The 21,167-nt window shown below is 43.0% G+C and overlaps 1 long non-coding RNA gene across 1 annotated transcript; it reads right to left on the reverse strand.

The window, feature by feature from the left end:
- Positions 1-7,603: 7,603 nt before the first annotated feature.
- On the reverse strand, positions 7,604-15,254 carry LOC137095466 (uncharacterized). Its single transcript, XR_010908851.1, has 3 exons — positions 11,300-15,254; positions 10,847-10,967; positions 7,604-9,867 (listed from the first exon to the last, which is right to left on the reverse strand). It is a non-coding gene; the product is annotated as an uncharacterized lncRNA (long non-coding RNA).
- Between the last annotated feature and the right edge of the window lie 5,913 nt (positions 15,255-21,167).

Consider the following 21,167-nt stretch of genomic DNA (forward strand, 5'->3'; position numbering starts at 1 on the left):
ATTTCCGGGAAGTTGTCTCAGCAGAGGCGTCAAAGACGCTTCCTGGAGGCACCCTGATTCTTAGATCTGGCCTGGTATGGCTGATACCTTGACTTCGAAGAATAGGAGCCTCTCCTGTTAGTCTGAAATTTGGGGGATGGGGGGCCCCTACCTCTGGCCGACCCAGAGAAGGAATTATTAAAATTCCTGAGGTATTGGTTGGAAGGAGCTTGCCATCTAGGGCGGCATTGATTGTACGGCTGCCAGGTATAGCCAAACTTACCAGCAGCTTGTCTGACATCCTGCTTTTCTTTTAGAGTTACGTCCGTTTTTGGGTTGAAGAGGCCTCCCTCGTGTAGAGGGAGGTCCTCTGCCAGGGCTTTGCCCTCTTCAGATAAGTTGGCAGTGCGTAACCACACGTGTATACGGATAGAAGTCGCCGTAGCGAAAAGGTGGCCCGCTGACTCCGCAAGGTGTTTTGCGAAGTCTTTCTGGACCTTTGATAACAGTAAAGCTTCTGTTTGTAATGCCTTTGGGAATCGTTGTTCCTCAGGCGGGAGTTTGTCCAGATGAGGGAGAATTTTTGTCCATAGGAATGTTTGGTAACCGGACATATAGGTAGCGTAGTGCGCCATCCTAGTAACCAATCCTGCCACTAAATGGGCCTTTTTTCCCAGGAGGTCTAATTTCTTGCCCTCTTTGTCAGGAGGGGCTGAAAGGGTGCTTTTCGGTTTTTTTGATTTCACTACCTCGGCCACCACTGTGTTAGGCTTTGGTGGGTTAGCCACCCACTTAGCAGTCGAGAGGTCGATCTTGTATAGGGAGTCGACTCTCTTGGGTGTGGCCGGTACGCTAGTCAGGGCAGCATCTAGGATTTTAGCCAGCTTCAAAAGATAAGGAAGCATTGGGAGTGATGTGAGTGTAGGGGTGGCCTGTTCCTCTGACGGGAACATTGGGTCCTCGACATGTTCCTGTGCCTTCAGTGCTGGTATGTCGAGAGCCTTGACCATTCTGTCTATTAATGAAGTAAATTTATTAAAATCTGGTGGCAATGGTGTGGGGTCAGGTGTCTCCCTAGCTTGAGGGGAATCAGATGGTTCAGCAGAGGAATCTGAGTCCTCTAGCTCCAAGGCAGCCTGGTCACCTGATGGCAATGTCAACTCCTGGGTCACCTGAGGGGTGTCTGGTGGTACAGGAGGGTTAGCATTCACAGAATTAGCAACTTCACAATTCGATAGGTCAGCACACATCAAACGTTCAGCACACACATTCTGTTCAACACAATTAGAGCCCTGTTCAGCATTAACAATCTGAGTGGAGCTCAATTGTCTCTGTCCTCCTGCAGAGGGAGCAATCACTGAGGTTGAAGCCGAAGGCATAGGGGGAAAAATTGTGGTTGCAGTCCCACATCCCCTCTGCTGTATGCCCTGGATTGCGTCCATGCCTGCAAGGGGGGCGAAGGGGTGGGCCGTATGCTGTGCATACATGAAATGCCCTGCAGGGCCCATGCTCCAAGGTCCTGGGCATTGTGGGTTGAGGCCTCTGTCCCCGACGAGATCGTCTGGAGCTTCTTGTAGTAGAGGCAGAGCGAACAGACTCAGAAGATGAGGAGGAGGAGGAGGAAGAGGAGTCACTTGAAGAGGAGGAGGAAGATGAGCCCGCGTGAGACCTAGCCCTCGATGATCGTCGGCGCCGGGACTCAGCGCACTTCTTGCTGCGACGGGAGGAAGATCGGGACCTCCTTCTCCTGCTGGTGCCGCGTTTCTCCCTGTGCTTCCTCGGTCTCGGAGGAGCACGGACCACGAACTCGGCCCCCGCTGCCGGCACCGGGGAAGCCCCTGATGATGTCACGGGCCTTTCCTCTGCCCTCCTGGCGGGAGGGGCGAGTGGCTCCCAGTCGGCGGCCATGCCCCCCGGGGAGGGAGGCATCTGGAGATCGAGCAGGTGGAGCTCGCCGAGCTTGGGAGATCGATGCTGGCAGCAGGCTGAAGAGCATCCGGGGGTCTCTCGGCCACATCCGGCTCCCTCGCTAAGGTAGGAGGGGATTGCATTCGTGCCGGGGAGCCCGCCGAAGCCGGCGAGGGCAGGGTCGGCATGGGGGACAGTCGGGCCTCCAGCGGCATCCGCTCGGCGAACGCCAGAGGGCTTCTCTCTGCGGCCGCTGGGGGAGCTGCAGAAGTCTTTCCCACCCTTTTTCTGGAGGTTTTCTCCTGGGCAAGTACTGGGAGGCCATCTTGCCTGGCCTCCCCTTGCTTCTTCGCCTTCTTTTTTGGAGCCGCGGAGTGCGGCTTGGCTCCGGGCAACGAAGTGGTTTTCTCTCCCAGCGCGCGGGGGCTTGGGAGGTCAGGCATCAGGGCCCTCTTGTACAGGGCCGCTTTTAATCGAAGCTCCCTGCTCTTCCTTGTCTGCGGCGTGAAGGCCGTGCATACAGCACAGGACTGGGAGAGGTGTCCCTCACCCAGGCAAGTAAGGCAGAGGTTGTGCCCATCCGCGTCGGGGAGCATGTTGGGGCATGCTGAGCACCTTTTAAAAGAGGTGGTAGCCATTTTGCCCGCCGGGAGCAAATCAAGGGAGTAGCGAAAGAGAGAGTCCTTGGAACGGTCCGGGTCAAGGGGGATTAGAGTACCTTGCAAATTCCGTTAAGCAGTCCGTGTCAAGCCAAAGATAGTTGTAAGGTTCAATTTGCTGATCTGCTAACGGCGGAAAAAAAGAGGATGGAGGGCGGGCTCCACGTAGGGCCTTATATACTCGAGGAGGGGGAGGTGGAGCCACGAGGGGGATACAATTCTTTGAGCTTTCTAGAAGGTTCCGAAGCTGGCCTGCGCTGGTGCAGGAATACCACAATGTGCGATTCACAGTTAACTACGATAGGAAAAATATTTTTTTTCCAATTTACAGCTGTAGAAATTAGTCAATGAGAGAGGTGAAAAAAACCATTTTATTGTTTAGACTTTCTTTTTATATCATTACTATAAATCTCACGGGACCCAAAACAGCGTACAACATATTTAAATACTGTAAACAACAATTCAAATACATCAATAGTAAGTATAAAACATCATAAAATAAACAGTTTAAATATAACAATAATATACATTGATATTCTTGTGGCATCATGGCAGCTCATATTGCAATTTGTTCCAGTCCATTAGGTCAAAGCCAGTACCTTGAATTGGGCTCGGAAACGAATTGGCAGCCAGTGCAGGTGCTGTACCAGGAGGGGTAGACCACTCTCTGGTTCCAGCACCTGGAGGCAGCTCTTTGGGCTAATTGAAGTTTCCAGACACTTTTCAGGGGCAGCCCATTACAGTAAGCTAAGTGGGATGTAACCATGGCCAAGTCTGGTATTTCAAGGTACAGGCACAGTTGTTGCTCAAGTAATATTGTAATTTATTGTTGTTATTGAAAACTTCAGGAACAATAAAAATACTTTTTGAAAAATGTCAACATGGCAGAATAATGAGTTCATTGTAAAACCTGTTTATAAACAACATTTTTTGTTTTTCCACCTGGAGCATAAACAAACAAATTATTTGGAGAACCTACCCTTGAACATGCAACATATAACTGTCCATGGGAAAAACATGGTGACTTCAAGTTAATACCACAGTATTTTATTGACTGTCCCTGTGCCTTGTTGATGGTTATCCCAAATGCCAGCCTTACTGGGAATTGCAATCTCTTAAAATGAAATTGCAGATCTGATGGAATAAGTGGAATGCGAGGAATGAATACATCATCACCCTTCCCCTTCCCAGTCAATATTGTAGCTTCTATGACGTTGGGCAGCAGTGTTTTGATGCACAGTCTTGTGCCATTACATAACCTTGGTGGTTCGAGGTTTCAAAGCAGCATAATGGGGGATCCCACTTTAAGTGGCAAGCGATGAGATGGCATCCCAGGTGGATCAAGGAAGTTGAGGAACTCAGTTGGATAATTTACAGCTTCATCAGCATCCACTACAGTATCAATGGATTTATATTCTGTTACGGAGCCTGGAATCATGTCTTGAACATGCTTGTTGATTTTATTGACTGCATCATTCTTGGCAGCGAGGATGGCTCTTTCACACAACCAGGTGTGTTGTTTGAAATTTTCTGAAATGTTTGGATACACTTTATCTATAAGTTCACCAACTGATGTCACAATGGTACAGAAGTCATTTGGAAAGTGGATTTCACCTAATGTCAAGTCAGTGGGGAAAGTACCTTCACCGATTTGAAGGAGCTTCTCTGCAAAAGGTTGAGCATTTGGATCTCCTTGAAGTTGGACCCTCAGATTTGTTTGTAATGTCATTTTTTTCACATGTCTCCAAAGAACGGAAGCCTTCAGGCAAGCATTAAGCTCATCTGCTGGTGTTGACTTTGGAATGACGGGAAGAATTTGACGAAAGTCTCCAGCTAAAACTACCAGAGCTCCTCCCATCAGCTCACTATTTCCTCTTAGATCTTGTAAAGTTCTATCAAGGGCTTCAAGTGATTTCTTATGTGCCATAGTACATTCATCCCACACAATAACTTTGCACATTTTTAACACTTTGCACCTGCCCAGAAGTTTTGCTGATATTACAGGTTGGATGCTGTTCACTGGCAATGTTTAGTGGCAATTTTAATGCTGCGTGTGCTGTTCGTCCTCCATCCATCAGTGTCGATGCAATCCCAGAAGAAGCCAGTGCAAGTGCCACATCACTACTTGCACGAATTTCAGCAAGTAGTAAATTAATTACAAATGTTTTTTCCTGTTCCTCCGGGTGCATCAAGGAAAAGTATACCACCTTTCTGCCTTCTGATGTTATCCATTATAGTGTCATATACTTTCCTTTGATCATGATTTAATAGAGGTTTTCTTGATTGTACAAATATTAACAGTTCTTCGGTATTATAATTCTTTTCTCTCATAAGTTCATTGTTGAAGACATGATAGTTATTTCGTTCTGGAGGCTGTACACCTAACTGTTGTAATGTTCTGTTACTGATGGCCAGACATCTGTTTTCTAATAGTATAAGTGTCTCATTAAAAATTTCTCTAGAAAATTTTAAGTCAATGGTGCGATTGTCTCTTTGAAGTTTTGCAAGGATGTCTTCACTCATGCTTTCTTGGTGTTTCTCCCATAATCCATTTGGGTTTGATGTTTGATGTTGTTACGATGATGGCAAAAGGTTTCTTATTTGAGCTGGTGAAGATTGCAATGCTGCTTCTGATAAAGTAAAATTCCAATGTTGATCATCCTCTAATAATCCAAGCTTTTGGCATGCCTCTCTAAAAGTATTAAATACCTCTCCATTGACAGTTTTTAAAAATGTGAAAGATGTTGGTCCTCGAACAGTGTGAAGTAGTATTCTTAGAAAAAAGCATTCAGCATTGTTAGGATGAACGGTGTACACACGACCCAAGGCTTCTGTGGCAACTGCATCCTGCTCTGAAACTGATACTCCTTGTTTTCTTTTGGAGAAGACCTTTCTGGATGCATTCCAAGTATAATATTTTGGAACTTTGGGATATATTATTTATTTATTTATTTATTATTTGCATTTGTTAACCGCCACTCTCAGCCCGAAGGCGACTCGTGGCGGTGTACAGAACATAGAACATAGAGACAACAGTTACAGTAAATCAAGATCATGACGCACATCAACTAACACACAACTAATTAAACTAAAAATCCGCTTCGTCTTGTTAGGGTCATAATCAATCTCGTGGTCATAGTCCATTCCGGTGGTCATTCCAAAACATAGCACTTAATTGAAGGCCTTTTCGAAGAGCCAGGTCTTCAAGCCCTTACGGAAGGCCATGAGGGAAGGCGCCTGTCTAATTTCAGCGGGGAGGGAGTTCCACAGCGGGGGGGCCACCACCGAGAAGGCCCGCTCTCTCGTCCCCGTCAAGCGTGCCTGTGAGGCAGGCGGGACCGAGAGAAGGGCCTCCCCGGATGATCTCAAGGTCCTCGTGGGCTTGTAGGCCGAGATGCGGTACTCAAGGTATTTTGGGCCGGAACCGTTTAGGGCTTTGTAGGTTAGCACCAGCACCTTGAATTGGATATAGCAGCATTGGGATATAGCAGTGTCCTTGCAAACAAATCCTGTTCACACAGCTGAAAGAATGCTGTCAAGGTTGTATTTGGTGGTTCAGCAGCAACTGTTTCAGCATTATCTGTTGTAAAGTAGACTCTTTGACCATTTTCTAAATGCACACTAAGGTGAACAACAGTTGGATGGCGTTCATGGATCGGAAAACTGAAAATCCGCCAAATTGCTTCGTTACTGCTGATATATCTTCCCAGCTGGTATTGAGATACATCATCATTTCTGTTTTCATTGGAGAGTCCAAAAACAGCCATGTCACTTCCCTTGTTCACATACTTACAGATGTACTTAATGGATTTTATTGAGTTACAGTATTCAACAGGTTTCCACATGGTCCGTGAATCATATTTTTGGTCACCACTGTATAGAGGCTAGAGTCTTCAAATGGGTTTGGGAATTCAGCAGATATAACATTGTCTATTTCAGTTAGATGAACTTTTTCTTTCAGCCAAATAAGATTATGGGAATGTGGAAGTCCTCGTTTCTGCCATTCAATTGAGTACAGCCAGCATCGTGTTTCTCCAAATACATGACTCTTATTTATTACATGGATAAACTTCATTTGTTTTTGTTTGAACACTCTTGCTATTAAATCATGACGATCGCTGGGTGTCTGTCCGAATAAAAGTTCTTCTTTTATCTCTGGCCAAGATGGATTACACGTGAAAGTAATAAATAAGTCAGGGCGTCCATAAGATCTCACGTATGTCATGCCATCTTGAGTGTATTCATGCATGTGTCTTGGGCTTCCTGTGAATGTAGCAGGTAGAATTACCATTTTCCCAATGTTATCAACACTTCTATCATTGGAGACAGCATCCCTTAGGTGGATGTATTCATCCACTCGAAGTTTCTTTTGATTTTGTCGTATGAAGAGAAGACGCTCAGTTTCAATTTTTGCATACATATCAACAATAAATTGATGAAATAGCTGCCGACAATTTAAAATATGATTAGAAACATGATTTCTAATCATTATTCTGTATGCATAGTAGTCCATTGCTGAGACTTTTTTTATTAGTTGGTGCGCCTGAAGTTGGGTTGATTTGCATGATGTTGAAGTGATACCCATCTTCACCTTGGCAAAATATCAGTGGGTACTGAAGTGCATTATAAGGTCTTGCCTTTACGGCTGTCTGGGCAGGGGGGGGGGGCAAACAATCCCACCACTGCCACCAAATTATAAAGGCTACGCAGATGGCAAGACGATCAATCCCACCATCTGACACTAAATTATAAAGGCACGTCGTGTGGCCAAACAATATCTCTGGACAGGGGGCAAACAGATCCCACCAACTGTCCTTCCTTTAAAATAAAGAATTCACTGGCACCTATATAACGCTTGAGGAGATGTTTCTCTATTTAAACTTCCGCTGCCACCATACACTAAATGAACAGGAACCCTCTAGCTGGTTAAACTATTAAAAGGCTTTCTAGACCACCAAACACTGTGTCTTTTAAAAGGGCTTCTTTGAAGGAAAACAAGTTGAGGTTGAATGAAAAGGAAAAGGGACTAAATCCACAAATGTACACTTGACTCAGGCTTAAGTTTCAAAAATAACAAGGAAAGTTTATTCAATATAGTACAGAATGAAGTGAATGCAGTTTAATAAGCTTGGCTGTTACAGATAAAATGTTCTTGTTCTTGTAAGCGTAACGGTTGCATGGGAATGGTTCTTTTCTTGGTTACAAATATAAAATCCAGCTATTTCTTTCCTAAATAGCTGTACCCAGTTTGCCACAGCTCACTTGGCTGGCAAACTTCAGGCAAACTGCCTATTCTAATCACGAACTCCTAAAACTGTAATCCTGCTCTAACTCTAACATCAACAGACTGAACTCTCTCTGACTAAAGAAGCTGCTTTCTTTCCCAAACAGTCCAACTCTGCCCCCCTTTAACAAACCAATCCTGGCTGCTCCAAGGCTGGCTCAGGCCTAGGCCACTCCCCCTCTCTGAACTGGAGTTTTCCCTAAACTAAGATGGCTCCTGCTGCCCTCTGCCAGGCCTTTTAAGCTGAAACTAACTAGCCTGTCTCTCCTAGGCCCTGCCACCCAGGCTGGCAAGGTAAGGGATCTTCACATGCATCATACCATCGATGTGTTTCTGCTATGCGTTGTAGTGAATTACTGCGTCTTTGGATAATAATGTCACTTTGCTCAAATTCCTCACCTGACATAACGATTGCAACTTCGTTTGTTTGAGGAGCATGTTCTCCCACTGGCTTTTTATCAGCTCTAATCACTACTCTGTATTCATCTGTTGGCATGAGTTCTAGGGCTGTTTTGAATGTGTTAATTATTTGGTTGTGTTGGTGTAACATGTGCTGCAAGTTCAACACAATATCACGTCTTACATCAGGAATGTAATGGCACCGTTGATCTGCTTCTAGTTGGTCATCCCCCATAAAGAACATTTGTAAGAACTTGGGGCTTTGATTGGGCAAAGGCATCATAGATCCTGCCTTGTGATAGACTTGACCTTGCACTCTGAAAGTTGTTGGGAAGCTCCTTTGTTCAACTACAGATGTGGTACCAAATGACGTCATTTGAAAACATGAATTGTATCTTCTTATGTTCTGCAAGAAATGTTTTGATTCTGAAGTACTTCCAGACATATAAGTAAGAAGGTCATCTGGTGATTGTTGTAAAGGTGGCAGTGAAACTTTTCCACTCTTACAGCACAACCTAGGTGGCACCATTTCAAATGTCTTGGCGTGACAGTAACTACATATTTGGCCCATTTGTCCAATAATAACATTTGGATTTTGGTCATAGTCCTTATGAGGATCGTAGTGAAAACCTTCAAGCAACAAATTTGAATGCTTTTATTTCCTAGTTGTAGTTACTTTTTCCCTGATTTTTTGAAGTCGGGTATTGTGGTGTTCTAGAGTCTCTGCTGTTCTTGATGCAGAGGCTCTTTCTTGGATTGCTCCAAGTCTAGCCTGACGCTGTTTTGGAGTCTCTGCTGCTTTGGATGCCCTGGCCTTTTCTTTCTTTTGTTGAAGCCTGGCCTGATGCAGTTCAGGAGTCTCTGCAGTTCTGGAAGCCCTGGCCTTTTCTTGCTTTTTTTGAAGCCTGGCCTGATGCTGTCCTGGAGTCTGTACTGCTTTGGATGCTCTGGCCTTTTCTTGCTTTTGTTGAAGCCTGGCCTGATGCTCTTCTGGGGTCTCTGCAATTCTGGAAGCCCTGGCCTTTTCTTGGTTTTTTTTTTTAAGCCTGGCTTGACGCTCTTCTGGAGTCTCTGCAGTTCTGGAAGCCCAGGCCTTTTCTTTCTTTTGTTGAAGCCTGGCCTGACGCAGTTCGGGAGTCTCTGCAGTTCTGGATGCTCTGGCCCTTTCTTGCTTTTGTTGAAGCCTGGCCTGACGCTCTTCTGGAGTCTCTGCAATTCTGGAAGCCCTGGCCTTTTCTTGGTTTTGTTGAAGCATGGCCTGACGTTGTTTTGGAGTCTCTGCTGCTCTTAACATAGCAGCTCTTTCTTGGATTGCTCCAAGTCTGGCCTGACGTTGTTCTGGAGTCTCTGTTGCTCTGGACGCCCTGGCCTTTTCTTGCTTTTCCTGAAGCCTGGTCTGCAGCTGTTGTGGAGTCTTTGCTGCTTTTGACTTAGTGGATGTTCCATGCATTACCCCGAATCTGGTTTGACGCTGATATGAAGTCTCTGCAATCCTTAATGCATTAGCTGTTTCCTGGTTATTATCAAGCCGACAATCAGTTGACTCATGTGATTGCTGGAATTTTCCTTTTTTTTGGTACTGGTGGGATTTTTGCTTCGATAGTTTTCCTTTTGAGAGACATTTTGAAGCTGCCTCACCTGATTAAAGAAACACAATAATTTACCAGTGTAAAACAGAAAGGAGTAAGATTTTTTGTTTTTGAGGTTCTGGTAAGTGGGCTCTAGAAACAATATCATACGAAAGCTGAGTGGCACAACCTGGGGATCACAACCAGACACAGTGAAGACATCTGCCCTTGCGCTATGCTACTCTGCTGCTGAGTACACATGCCCAGTGTGGAACACATCTCACCACACTAAAGCAGTGGATGTGGCTCTTGATGAGACATGCGGCATTATCACAGGGTGTCTGAGCCCTACACCACTGGAGAAATTACACTGCTTAGCCGGTATTGCACCTCCTGACATCTGCTGGGAAGTAGCAGCCAATAGTGAAAAGACCAAGGCAGTGACATCTCCAGCTCATCCCTTGTTTGGGTATCAGCCAGCACGTAAATGACTTAAATCAAGAAATAGTTTTCTTAGATCTACAGAGACACTCAGTGGAACACCTCAGTAAGTCAGAGTCCAAAAGCGGCAGGCTGAAACCCAGCACCTCAATCCATGGGTGATACCAGATGAGAGGCTCCCTCCTGGGCACACAGAAGACTAGGCAACTTGGAAGGCGCTGGCACCATGAGATGTAGAGCCAATCTTAAAAAATGGGGCTACAAAGTTGAATCCACAACATGCGAGTGTGGAGAAGAGCAAACTACAGACCACCTGCTGCAATGCAACTTGGGCCCCACCACATGCACAATGGAGGACCTTATTGCGGCACTCCAAGTGGCCAGATACTGGTCATAGGACATTTAATCAACTACCAAGTTTGCAAAATTTGTGGGTTTTTTAAATCTGTTTGTTTGCTTTGTTCTATTAGGAAGGTAATACAATGGTATGGTTGCCGATGACACGATAAAATAAGTAAATAAATAAATAACTTATTACAGTGCAGACTACTGAAAATGTCCCTAATAATTTTTGTCTCTCTTGTCTTTTGAATAAAACAGTACCTTACCTTGGTGAGGGACAGTGCTATTTCCAAATGATCCTGGCTAAAAGAGCCCTTTATGGAACTATGTTGAAGCAGGACGGTGAGCAGTTGTGCAGTGTATCTGGCCCAAGTCAGCTTGCAAGGCCTAAAAGGATTACACAGAAGGGTCAATTGGGGCCAGAGGGAGGGGTAGAAGTTTTCACCAATAGACACAGTATGCCTGTATAGACAGAAACAAACACACCTACACGGGACAGTCAAAGGAAATGTCTGACATATAGACACTATCTCTTGGACATTTCCATGTATGTGTGTATATTCATTAATATTCTCTCTCTCTCAAACATACCTTTCATTTTATTTTTTAATGAAAAGAAATGGAAAGGACTCTAAGTAGGAGGAATAGTCTGTCAAAAGGAAACATTAAAAAGATAATAATTTCTTCCCTTTTGTCTTTTGAGTGAAGTAGGGCCTTACCTTGTGTAGGGACAATGCTTTTTCCCAATTATCCTGGAAGAAGCTGTTCTTCTTTGGAACAATGTTGAACTGGGAAGATGGCTGATTCTTTTGGGGCCTAGCAGGGCACAGCCAGCCTGGAAGTCCTGCAAGCATTTAGCAGAAGGGTCAAAGGAGGTGGGGATAGGAGGTTTGGGGGCTAGACATATTCATAAGCATGAAAAGGCACCATTAGAAAGGTAATTGTTTTACGTTGTAGAGCAGTGCTTTTTCAAGTGACCCTGGGAAAAGGTGCCTTTGATATCGAGCTCTTTTTGGGGGGGGGGGGTCTCCCGGCGGGAGAGATACCTTAGGACCGCTCAAAAGGGTCCTCGAACCTCGGTGAGGCCAGCGGAAGCCAATCCAAAAAATATAAAAATATTTAAAATTAATCTCACCGGAGGCGGAAGAAGTTCAGTGACCGAGGCGTTTATTTTGCGATTCAGCTGAAAAGGATGCGATTGTAGTGATCATTCACATACAAGCATAATTTTACAGAATTTCCGAACATTTTTATAGTGTGCAGACAAAGGAAAACAGTTTCAAAATTCCCGCCCGCCCTCTGCCGGCCGGCTCCATGCTGATTGGCTGGCCGCGGAACAGCTGGGAGGAGGCTTGGCGGCACGCCTTGCCTCTGGACCAATCAGCGGGCTCCGCCGCCTCTGGGAGGCCAATCAGCGCCTTTCTAGCGCCTCCAAAGATGGACCAATCGGCAGCTAGGAGGCGGGACGAAGCTTGACAATGGCCGAGGAAATGATGAGCTTAGGGGCATCCGCCAGCTGGAATGTGAGGCTTTTGTCCTCACCGGCGGGGTGAAAGATAAGGGAATAATGGGTTTCCTGGTCCGTGATGGGATTTGAAGGAGATATGAATAGCTTTTTCGATATCGGACCTCAGGGGGGATCAACGATACCTGGGTGATTTAATCAGTCTTTTCTTTCTGAGTTTCTGTTGACCCCCTCCGCTCGCTGGTCTGCTCCGAGGGCCAGGGTTGGGGGAAACAACAGTATTGTCCATGCAAGTGAAGCAATCAGGAAGGGTTTCGGCCGAACAAAGGAGCTTCTCCCCAAGACAGAGATCCCCAGGTCACATCTTTATGGGGCAAGGGTCAGCGGGAAAGGCGGGAAGGGGGAACACAGTATACTCTATACGATATTTCATTACATACATTTCATAAGGCAATCCCATCCCCACCCCAAGCAAAGTTTATTAAAATATTCGATCTTTATTATTTAAGCAAAACGGGAATTTCATGGTCTCTCGATGAAGGTACGCAGAAACGGAGGCTGCCTGCACTTCAAGGCAGACCTTGTCGGGAGGTTTGTGTCCAAAGATATGGCAATAAACAATCCGAAGCGTGGAGCAGAAAGTCAATCAGGGAAGGCAAGGAAAGTCCAAGGATGATTTCTGGGTTTAAATGGTGACAGTGTCCATTGTCCGTCCTTTGGGAAAACTATGTCTCTCTCGCCAGAGGCCGGGACCCACACCTGGCTACCCTCCCGGGGTCTCCTATGGGTGACCACAGTGGGTCCCCGGTTGCTGGATCCAGGCAGGAGCGAGCAGCGCTGAGGAGAAACGGGCTGTCTTGGAAGAACCCAGCCAAATTGACAAACAGCTGATTTCTGTCAAATAAAATACTCGAAACAAAATTAATTTATTCCCGGGTGTAGGAGTCCAAAATGAGAAAAGGGAGATAGCAGTTAGTCTTAGGATTAGTAGCAGAAAAATATAAAATTGGAACGGTGGCGATCCGCCATTTTATGAGTTTTCGTGGATGCGGGGGTCCAAGATGGTGGTTTCCATATCCGTGGTTTGGGCGGATGCAGATTCGGGGTCCGGGGGGCACACGGAGGCGCCTCCCGCAGGCTCACAGCTCTCCGGAGCCTGGAAAAAGGTTTATTTTGTGTTGCTTATGGTTGAGCCAAGGAAAGATACAAAAGTATCAAGCGGAGAGATTAAATGTTGCAAGTTTTAAGTACCTTTATTAGGGGAATGTTACAAAGAAAGGAGAGGGGAAAGCAAAAGGAAAGTTGCAGGCATTCCTTGTTTTGAGCTGGCTGCTGAGGCACATTTCATCTGTTGGTCCCCAAACTTGACCCAGGAACTGCAGAACTCCCTGCTGCGGCTCACACCAACGTGAAGGTGGGGCTCCCAGTTGCGCTCGGGCTCACCTTCCTTGACACAATGTTGAACAGGGAAAATGGCTGCCTCTTTTGGGACCTAGCTGAGAAAAGCCAGTCTAGAAGGCCTGCAAGGAATGAGCAGAAGGGTCAAAGGAAGATGGGATGAGGAGGCTTTGTGAGCCAGAAGGGTTCATAAGACTGTAACTTCATTATTAAAAAGATAATTGTTTTTTTCGTTGTGTTTTAAATAGAGTCTTACCTTGAAGAGCAGTGGTTTTTCAAATGAACCTGGGAAAACCTACCTTCTTTAAGACAGTAGTGTACAGTGAATATGGCCGCCTGTTTTGGGGCCTAGCTTGGAGAATCCAGTCTGGAAGGCCTGCAGAGATTTATCAGAAGGGTGAAAGGAGGCCGGGGAGAAGGGGCTTTGGGAGCCAGAGGTGTTCATAAGCATAAAATTACATCATGAAAAAGATAATAATTGTTTTCTCTGCTGTCTTTTGAAGAAAGTAGGGCCTTACCTTGTAGAAGGACAATGCTTTTTCAAATGACTGGCAAAAGGTGCTTTTCTTGACACAATGTTGAATAGGGAAGACGGCTGCCTCTTTTGGGGCCTAGCTGGGAGAAGCCAGCCTTGAAGGCCTGCAAGGATTTAGCAGAAGGGTGAAAGAAAGCCGGGATGAGGGGGCTGTTTGGGCCAGAAGTATTCATAAGCATAAAATTGCATCATTAAAAAGAGCCTTACCTTATAGAAGAGCAGTGGTTTTTCAAATGAACCTAGCAAAAGCTACCTTCTTTAAGGCAGTATTGTATAGGGAGTATGGCTGCCACTTTTGGGGCCTAGCTTGGAGAATCCAGCCTGGAAAGCCTGCAAAGATTTAGCAGAAGGATGAAAGGAGGCCTGGGTGAGGGGGCTTTGGGGTCCAGAAATGTTCATAAACATAAAATTGCATCATTAATAAGATAAGAATTTTTTTCTGGGCTGTCTTTGGAATGAAGTGAGGCCTTACCTTGTGTAGGGACACTGCTTTCCAGATTATCCTGGAAGAAGCTGCCTTCCTTGACACAATGTTGAACAGGGAAGATAGCTGCCTCTTTTGGGGCCTAGCTGGGAGAAACCAGTCCAGAAGGCCTGCAGGGATAAAGCAGAAGGGTCCAAGGAGGCCTGGGTGAAGGGGGTTTGTGGGGTGAAGTGTTTATAAGCATTAAAAGCATCATTATAAAGGATAATTGTTTTACCTGCTGTGTTTTGAATAATGTAGGGGCTTACCTTATAAAAAGACAATGCTATTTCAAATGACCCTGGCAAAAGGTGCCTTCCTTGACACAACACTGTTGCAGTTTGGAGTAGGATTGCTTACTTGGTAAAGGCAGTGTGTGTCTGTGCTCCAAATTTAGTTTTGATGTATTGTCAGCTGGGATCAGTGAGTGCAGGTGAACTAAAACTCCCATATACAGGTCCCATTGTCCATAGTCCACCCTCCTCCAAAATGCATCAGGATGTATTGTGAGTCATGGGGACTCTGTGAGTCAAGTTTGGTCTTGATTGGTTGTTAGATGAGGATTGCAGTAGTGTTGGGAAGTGAGTGGAGGTACTTGAAGTCCCATCATGCATGGTCTGTACTCCTCGAAACTGCACCAGGTTGTAGAATGGGTCATGGGGGCTCTGAATGGCAAGTTTGGTCTTGATCAGTCATTGGCAAGCGTCACAGTGGTGTCAGGAAGTGAGTGGAGGTACTTCTTTTTTAAAAAATATTTTTTTATTGATTTATCACATTTATTACATACTATTACATTTTGTACATCAATCTCTTTAACATGTTGTTTTGTTGTTTTGCTTTGACATTCCCCCCCCCCCTTTTCTCTTTTTTTCCCTTTTTTCACCACAGTGCTCCCCTCCACCCGTCTCAAGCCACCATTCTTACATTTCATCTGTCCAAAATTTCATTTCTTCTTGTGACGGTAATTTTCCTTCCTTATTTTTAAATCCATTTACCACAAATCTTCCCCATACAGCATCAAAATCGCTTTGTTTCCATATACCTTTTTTAACCTTTAATGTACATGTCAATTTATCATTTATTGCTATTTTCCATGCTTCCTTATACCACTCCTCTATTTGTATATTCATTTCTTTTTTCCAATTCCTTGCTATAAGCAGTCTTGCTATAGTTAGTAAGTTTGTTATCGCTTCTTTATCCTCCTTTTTCAGTTGCTTGTTATATAATGATGGTAAGGCTATACTAGGACTTTTATCTATTTTTATATTCATTATAGTTTCTATTTCTCTAAATACTTTCTCCCAAAAATTATTTACATATTTACATTGCCACCACATGTGTATATATGTTCCTGGTTCTTGACACCCTCTCCAACGATTTATTGAGTTATTTTTATTCATATATGCTATTCTTACCGGTGTCAAGTACCACTTCCATATTAACTTGTAATAGTTTTCTTTAACTCGTATCGATAAATTTTTTAAATGTCTTTGTCCCCATAATTGTTGCCACTCTATTTCACTTATTTTTATCCCTAAAACCTCTTCCCAAATCTCTTTAAGGGTGCACTTTTTTGTTTTTTCATCCTTCATTTCAATTAGTATCTTATAAATTTTACTAATTATACCTCTCAAATTTTCGTGTTCTTCTACAGCCCTTCCCTTCTGTATTATTTGTTCGAATTGATTAAGTTGGCTTCCACTTCTATTATTTTTTTCCAGTTTATTAACCATTGTTCTAATTGTATACAATGAAACCATGACAATTTTATTTCTTTAAACTCTTCCAACATCATTTCCCTCTTCATTTCCACCTTCATCCAATCCCCTATCCTATCTAAGTTTATTTCCCTTACCTTTTTATCCATTACTTTTTTAAAAATTTTTGGGAACTTCTTTTCCATCACTATTGGAGTTATAATTGATCCCTCCTTTATTAACCTCCCCTTATATTTATTCCATACTTTCAGTATGTTACTCAGCATTGGGTTTCTAATTTCCCTCATTTCTTTTCTAGTAAACTGTTTAAAAAATATATTCCAAGTTTCATCTTCCACTTTTCCTGAATCATTACTAAGCCAATCTATTCCCTTTTTTAACCATTCCTTCTATAACCAAACTTAATCTACTTGCTTCATAATATTTTTATATATTAGGTAGCGCTAGTTCACCCTCCTTTTGTGACCTGTACCATAACTGTTTATTTAGTCTGTTTCTTTTACTTCCATTGCAGTACTTATTAATCATTTGTTGCCATCTAGTTAGTTCTTCTTCTGTGATTTGAAGTGGTATCATCCTAAATATAAAATTTATTTTTGGAAGTATTTTCATTTTTACTAATGCTATTCTTCCAAACCAGGATAAACGTATACCTTCGTACTCTATTAATTTTTTCTGGACTTCTTTCCTTAATGTTACTACATTTACTTCCTCTATCTCTTTTAAATCCTTGGTTATTATTACTCCCAAGTATTTTAATTTATTCTTCTTATTCCCATTTTGCTCTGTTCTATAAAATCTTTTTCTTCTTCTCTTGTATAATTAAGTAGCATCATTTCTGACTTGTTCCAATTAACTTGTAAACCTGTTGCTTTCCCAAATATCTCCAAATGTTCTTTTATTCTATCCATTTTCTCCACTATATTTTCTATAAATAACAATGTATCGTCAGCGAATAAGCTCACCTTCTGTTTCTCCTTTTTTCCTAACCCTTCTAAATTTTTATCATTCCTTATGTTATTAGCAAACAGTTCTATCACCATAGCAAATAGTATCGGAGACAAAGGGCACCCTTGTCTGGTTCCTCTAGTCACTTTTATTTCGTTTGTCACTCAGTCATTTATAGTTACCACTGCTGAGTTCCTTGAGTAAAATTGTTTTAGTACTCCTTTTATTCTATTTCCCATTCCGAATTTATTCAATATTTCCCTTAACGTCTCTCATTCCACACAATTGAACGCTTTAAAAATATCTAATGATAATATCCCTGCTTTTTCTTTCCCCTCTTTAGCCCAATGAATTTTATTTAATACTCTCCCTATCAAATTTGACATTTGTCTTCCTTTTATAAACCCGCACTGATCTTCTTTAATGTACTTATACATACATTTATTCATTCTATTGGCTATTATCGCGGACAATATCTTTGCATCCTGATTAATTAATGATATGGGCCTATATGACCCTGGGTCTGTTAAGTCTTTATCAGGTTTAGGTATTAATATTATTAATGATCTCCTCCATGATTCGGGTATTTTATCTCCCTTCATTATTCCATTATACAATTCTAATAATTTTGGGGTTAAAACTTCTCTGAAGCTTTTATAATATTCTGTCCCTAGACTATCCAAGCCCGGAGCTTTCCCTACTTTTAATTTCTTAATAACTTCCTCTATTTCTTTTTTCTTAATAGGTTGTTCCAGTAACTCTTTATCTTTCTCCTCCAACTTACTCTCCCAATTTTCCTCCACATATTTCCTAATTGCCTCTATGGGGCTTGCTTTGGTTTGATATAGTTCTTTATAAAATTCTTCAAATACTTTCAATTTTTCTTTCATAGCTCTACATAATTTACCTGTTTTATCTTTTATCGTATTTATCATTCCTTCCATTTTCTTTTTCTGTGTTGATTTGGCTAGCATCTTTGAATTCCTATCACTAAACTCAAAATATTCCCTCCTTAAATAAATTAAATTTTCTTGTACTTCGTCTATTTCCATTTTATCCAATTCCTCTTTTTTTGCTCTTAACCTAGCATAAATTCGTGTATCTCTCTTTATTACATATGCTTTTTCAATCTCTTCTATTTCTCTTTCTAAATTCCTTTTCCTTTCTTCTTGCCTTCTTTTTAAGTTAATTGTCTCTTTTATACATAACCCTCTGGTCACTGCTTTCATAGTGTCCCATAGAACTCCCTTTGTCACCCCCTTTTCATTAAAGCCCCATATTTCTTGCCATTCTGCTTGCACTTTATCTACTATCTCGTTATGATAGTATTCTTGTATTTAGTATTCTTGTATTTAACCTCCACCTTTTCATTTTGTCATAATCACATTTCAACACAATCTCAATTGAAACCAAAGCATGATCCGAAATCTTAATCATACCTATATCAGCATTTAGCACTTTACTTGTCATATTTTTGGAGACGAAAATATAATCAATTCTTGTATACACCTTATGTACCGATGAATAATATGTATATCTACTTTCATTCCCTTTTACCAATCTCCACACATCCTTTAATTGCCATTTATTCATTACTCTACTTAATTCCGTTGTTTCAATATTTCTGGCTTTTGATGCTATCGTAGTTTTATCCTTCTTTAAATCCATACAGCAATTACAATCTCCTCCAAATATTACATTTTGTTGATGGTAATTCTCTATTTGCTCTAACACTTTTTCATAAAATTCTTGCTGTTTTACATTTGGTGCATATACATTTACTAATACATATTTTTCCTCCCCTATTTCCCCATATATATCTTCCCTCTTCATCTTTCAATACCTTGTTTATAACAAAATTACATTTCTTAGCTATTATTATTGCTACTCCTCTTGACTTTGATGACCCAAAAGATGTTTCATAGTTCCTTATCCAGCTCGACTTTAGCTCGTTTGAGCCCCGCTTATTTTGATGTGTTTCCTGTAGGAAGATGAGGTCCGCTGCATCCTTCTTCAGTAGAGATTCAATCCGCCTTCTCTTAATTACCGTCCCCAACCCTCTCGTGTTAAGTGTTGAAATTCTTAATTTATGGGACATCATTTCCATTTCCCTTTAAAAGCTTTTTTGTGGCTTGAAACAACGTGAACCCTTGTCCCTTTCCCTCCCCTACCCTTACTCCCCATTCCCCCCTCCCCCCAATCCCCCCACTTCCCTCATTCCCCCCTTCCTCCCCTTCTAATCTTAGGGACTTCTCATCCCAGTCATGGCCCCCGGCCTTCCCAATTGGGGAGGGGGGGCGAAGTCATCCCGTGGCCCAGAGTCTCCCTCCCCCCGAGTGCTCATTTTAAATCAATAAAAAGCTTGATTGCAGTGTATAGTTTCTTCTTACATCTCGATTCCTCCAACAGCACTGATTAATTCCTCCAATTCTCCTCCATCCAGATCCTTCACCTCCTCTTCCTTCCATCGATTCTATATCTCTTGCCTTTCCATTGAAATTTAAGAAAGATAGGGTATCCCCAGGTGTACACAATTCCAGCTTTCATTAACTGCGTCGTAATAGGCTTCATTGAGTATCTCCAGTTCTTAGTTTCAGGACAGTAGTCATTAAATATTTCCAATTTTGAGTCGCCCATCTTTAGGAGATCTGGATTCTTCTTTAATATTTTCATCAAATCTTCTTTTTTTACGAAATTGTGAAATCGAATTATTATGTTACTAGGAATTATTCTATTTCTTCCAGCCGGAAGGCGATGAACTCTCTCAATATCCAGTTCTGACCAGCTTAGTGTTGGCGAAATCTTTTGCAACCATTTCAAGATCTCAGATTTCAGATCTTCTTTCTTGTTTCCTTCTGGATAATTTTTTATTATTGCGTTGTTTCTTCTTTGGTTGTCTTGCATGTACACAAACTTTCTTTCCACATCTGAGAGCCTATTTTCATTTTTTTGCGTTTGTTGTTTGAGTACCAGTTGTTCCTGTGTACTTCTTTCAATTTCTGCTTTGTTTTTTCGTATTTCTCCCTGTGCAATCTCCAGGGCTTCTCTTATTGTCTGGAATTTTTCATCCGAACTTTTTCGTTCCGCGTCCAACTGTGCTCTAATTTCTTGTGTTTCAATAGTTTTTATTGGTTTTCGTTTGATTTGTGACATCGAAAGAGGGGGAACAATACTGTTATAGAAAAGGTTAGAATATACAGATTTGGAGGGAAGAGGTGTATGGGGGGGGGGGTGGGTTATGAGGGGTAGGGAGAGAGAAATGTGTGGGGAGAGATGGGGGAAGGTTGGGAGGGAGGTTTGGGGGTGGAGGGTCATCTGTTTCTTCCAATTGTGACAACCAGGAACTGCGGAACTCCCCGCTGCAGCTCACACCGACGTGAAGGCAGGGCTCCCTGCCACGCTCGGGCTCAAAATCCCCACTCGGAAACGAAGGGGGGGAAGGCGAAGCCGCCCCCCCTAAAGTTTCCGCCCAAACACAGTAACCCGCCAGCGGCAGCATGGCCATCTGCCGAAATGGATCAGAGCATCCCCTCTTTTGGCAAATTTTTGAACAGAGAGGGAATGTGCGACCAGAAGCAGCTCAAAAATAAGGTGATGGATTATGGGACTTAGGGAAACTAGAGAGCCTCTCCAAAGGTGGTCTCCAGAGGAAGATTAGTAAAAAAAAAACTGAGACCAATGCCAGCAGCTTGGGATGAGACAGTAGTCTCGACCCCACTTGGCAGAAAAAAAGGAAAAAAAGGAAAACGATCATTTGGACCCAGGATGCCAGCTATGACCAAAAGTTGGCCTTGGCTGCACCCATCCGCAAAGAAAGGGCTTGAGGACTTGCATTGGGTTAGAGATATCAGGCAAGGGAATAGATGGAAAACATGCTGAAATCCTTTGGGCAACTCCGCTTGAGGGATAATAGGGATAAAATAGACTTACGGACAAATGGTTCTGAAAGGACAGCTCCCCAGCTCTCGCGCCGGCTCTGGTGGAAAGCGAAACCAGCAGGTGGCGCTGGCGCGCACTGTCAAAAACTATCAAAAACCGGCTGGCAGAGCCTTGACAGCTG

This window comes from Anolis sagrei, chromosome Y, assembly GCF_037176765.1.
Source record: "Anolis sagrei isolate rAnoSag1 chromosome Y, rAnoSag1.mat, whole genome shotgun sequence".
In the NCBI taxonomy this organism is placed as follows: Eukaryota; Metazoa; Chordata; class Lepidosauria; order Squamata; family Dactyloidae; genus Anolis; species Anolis sagrei.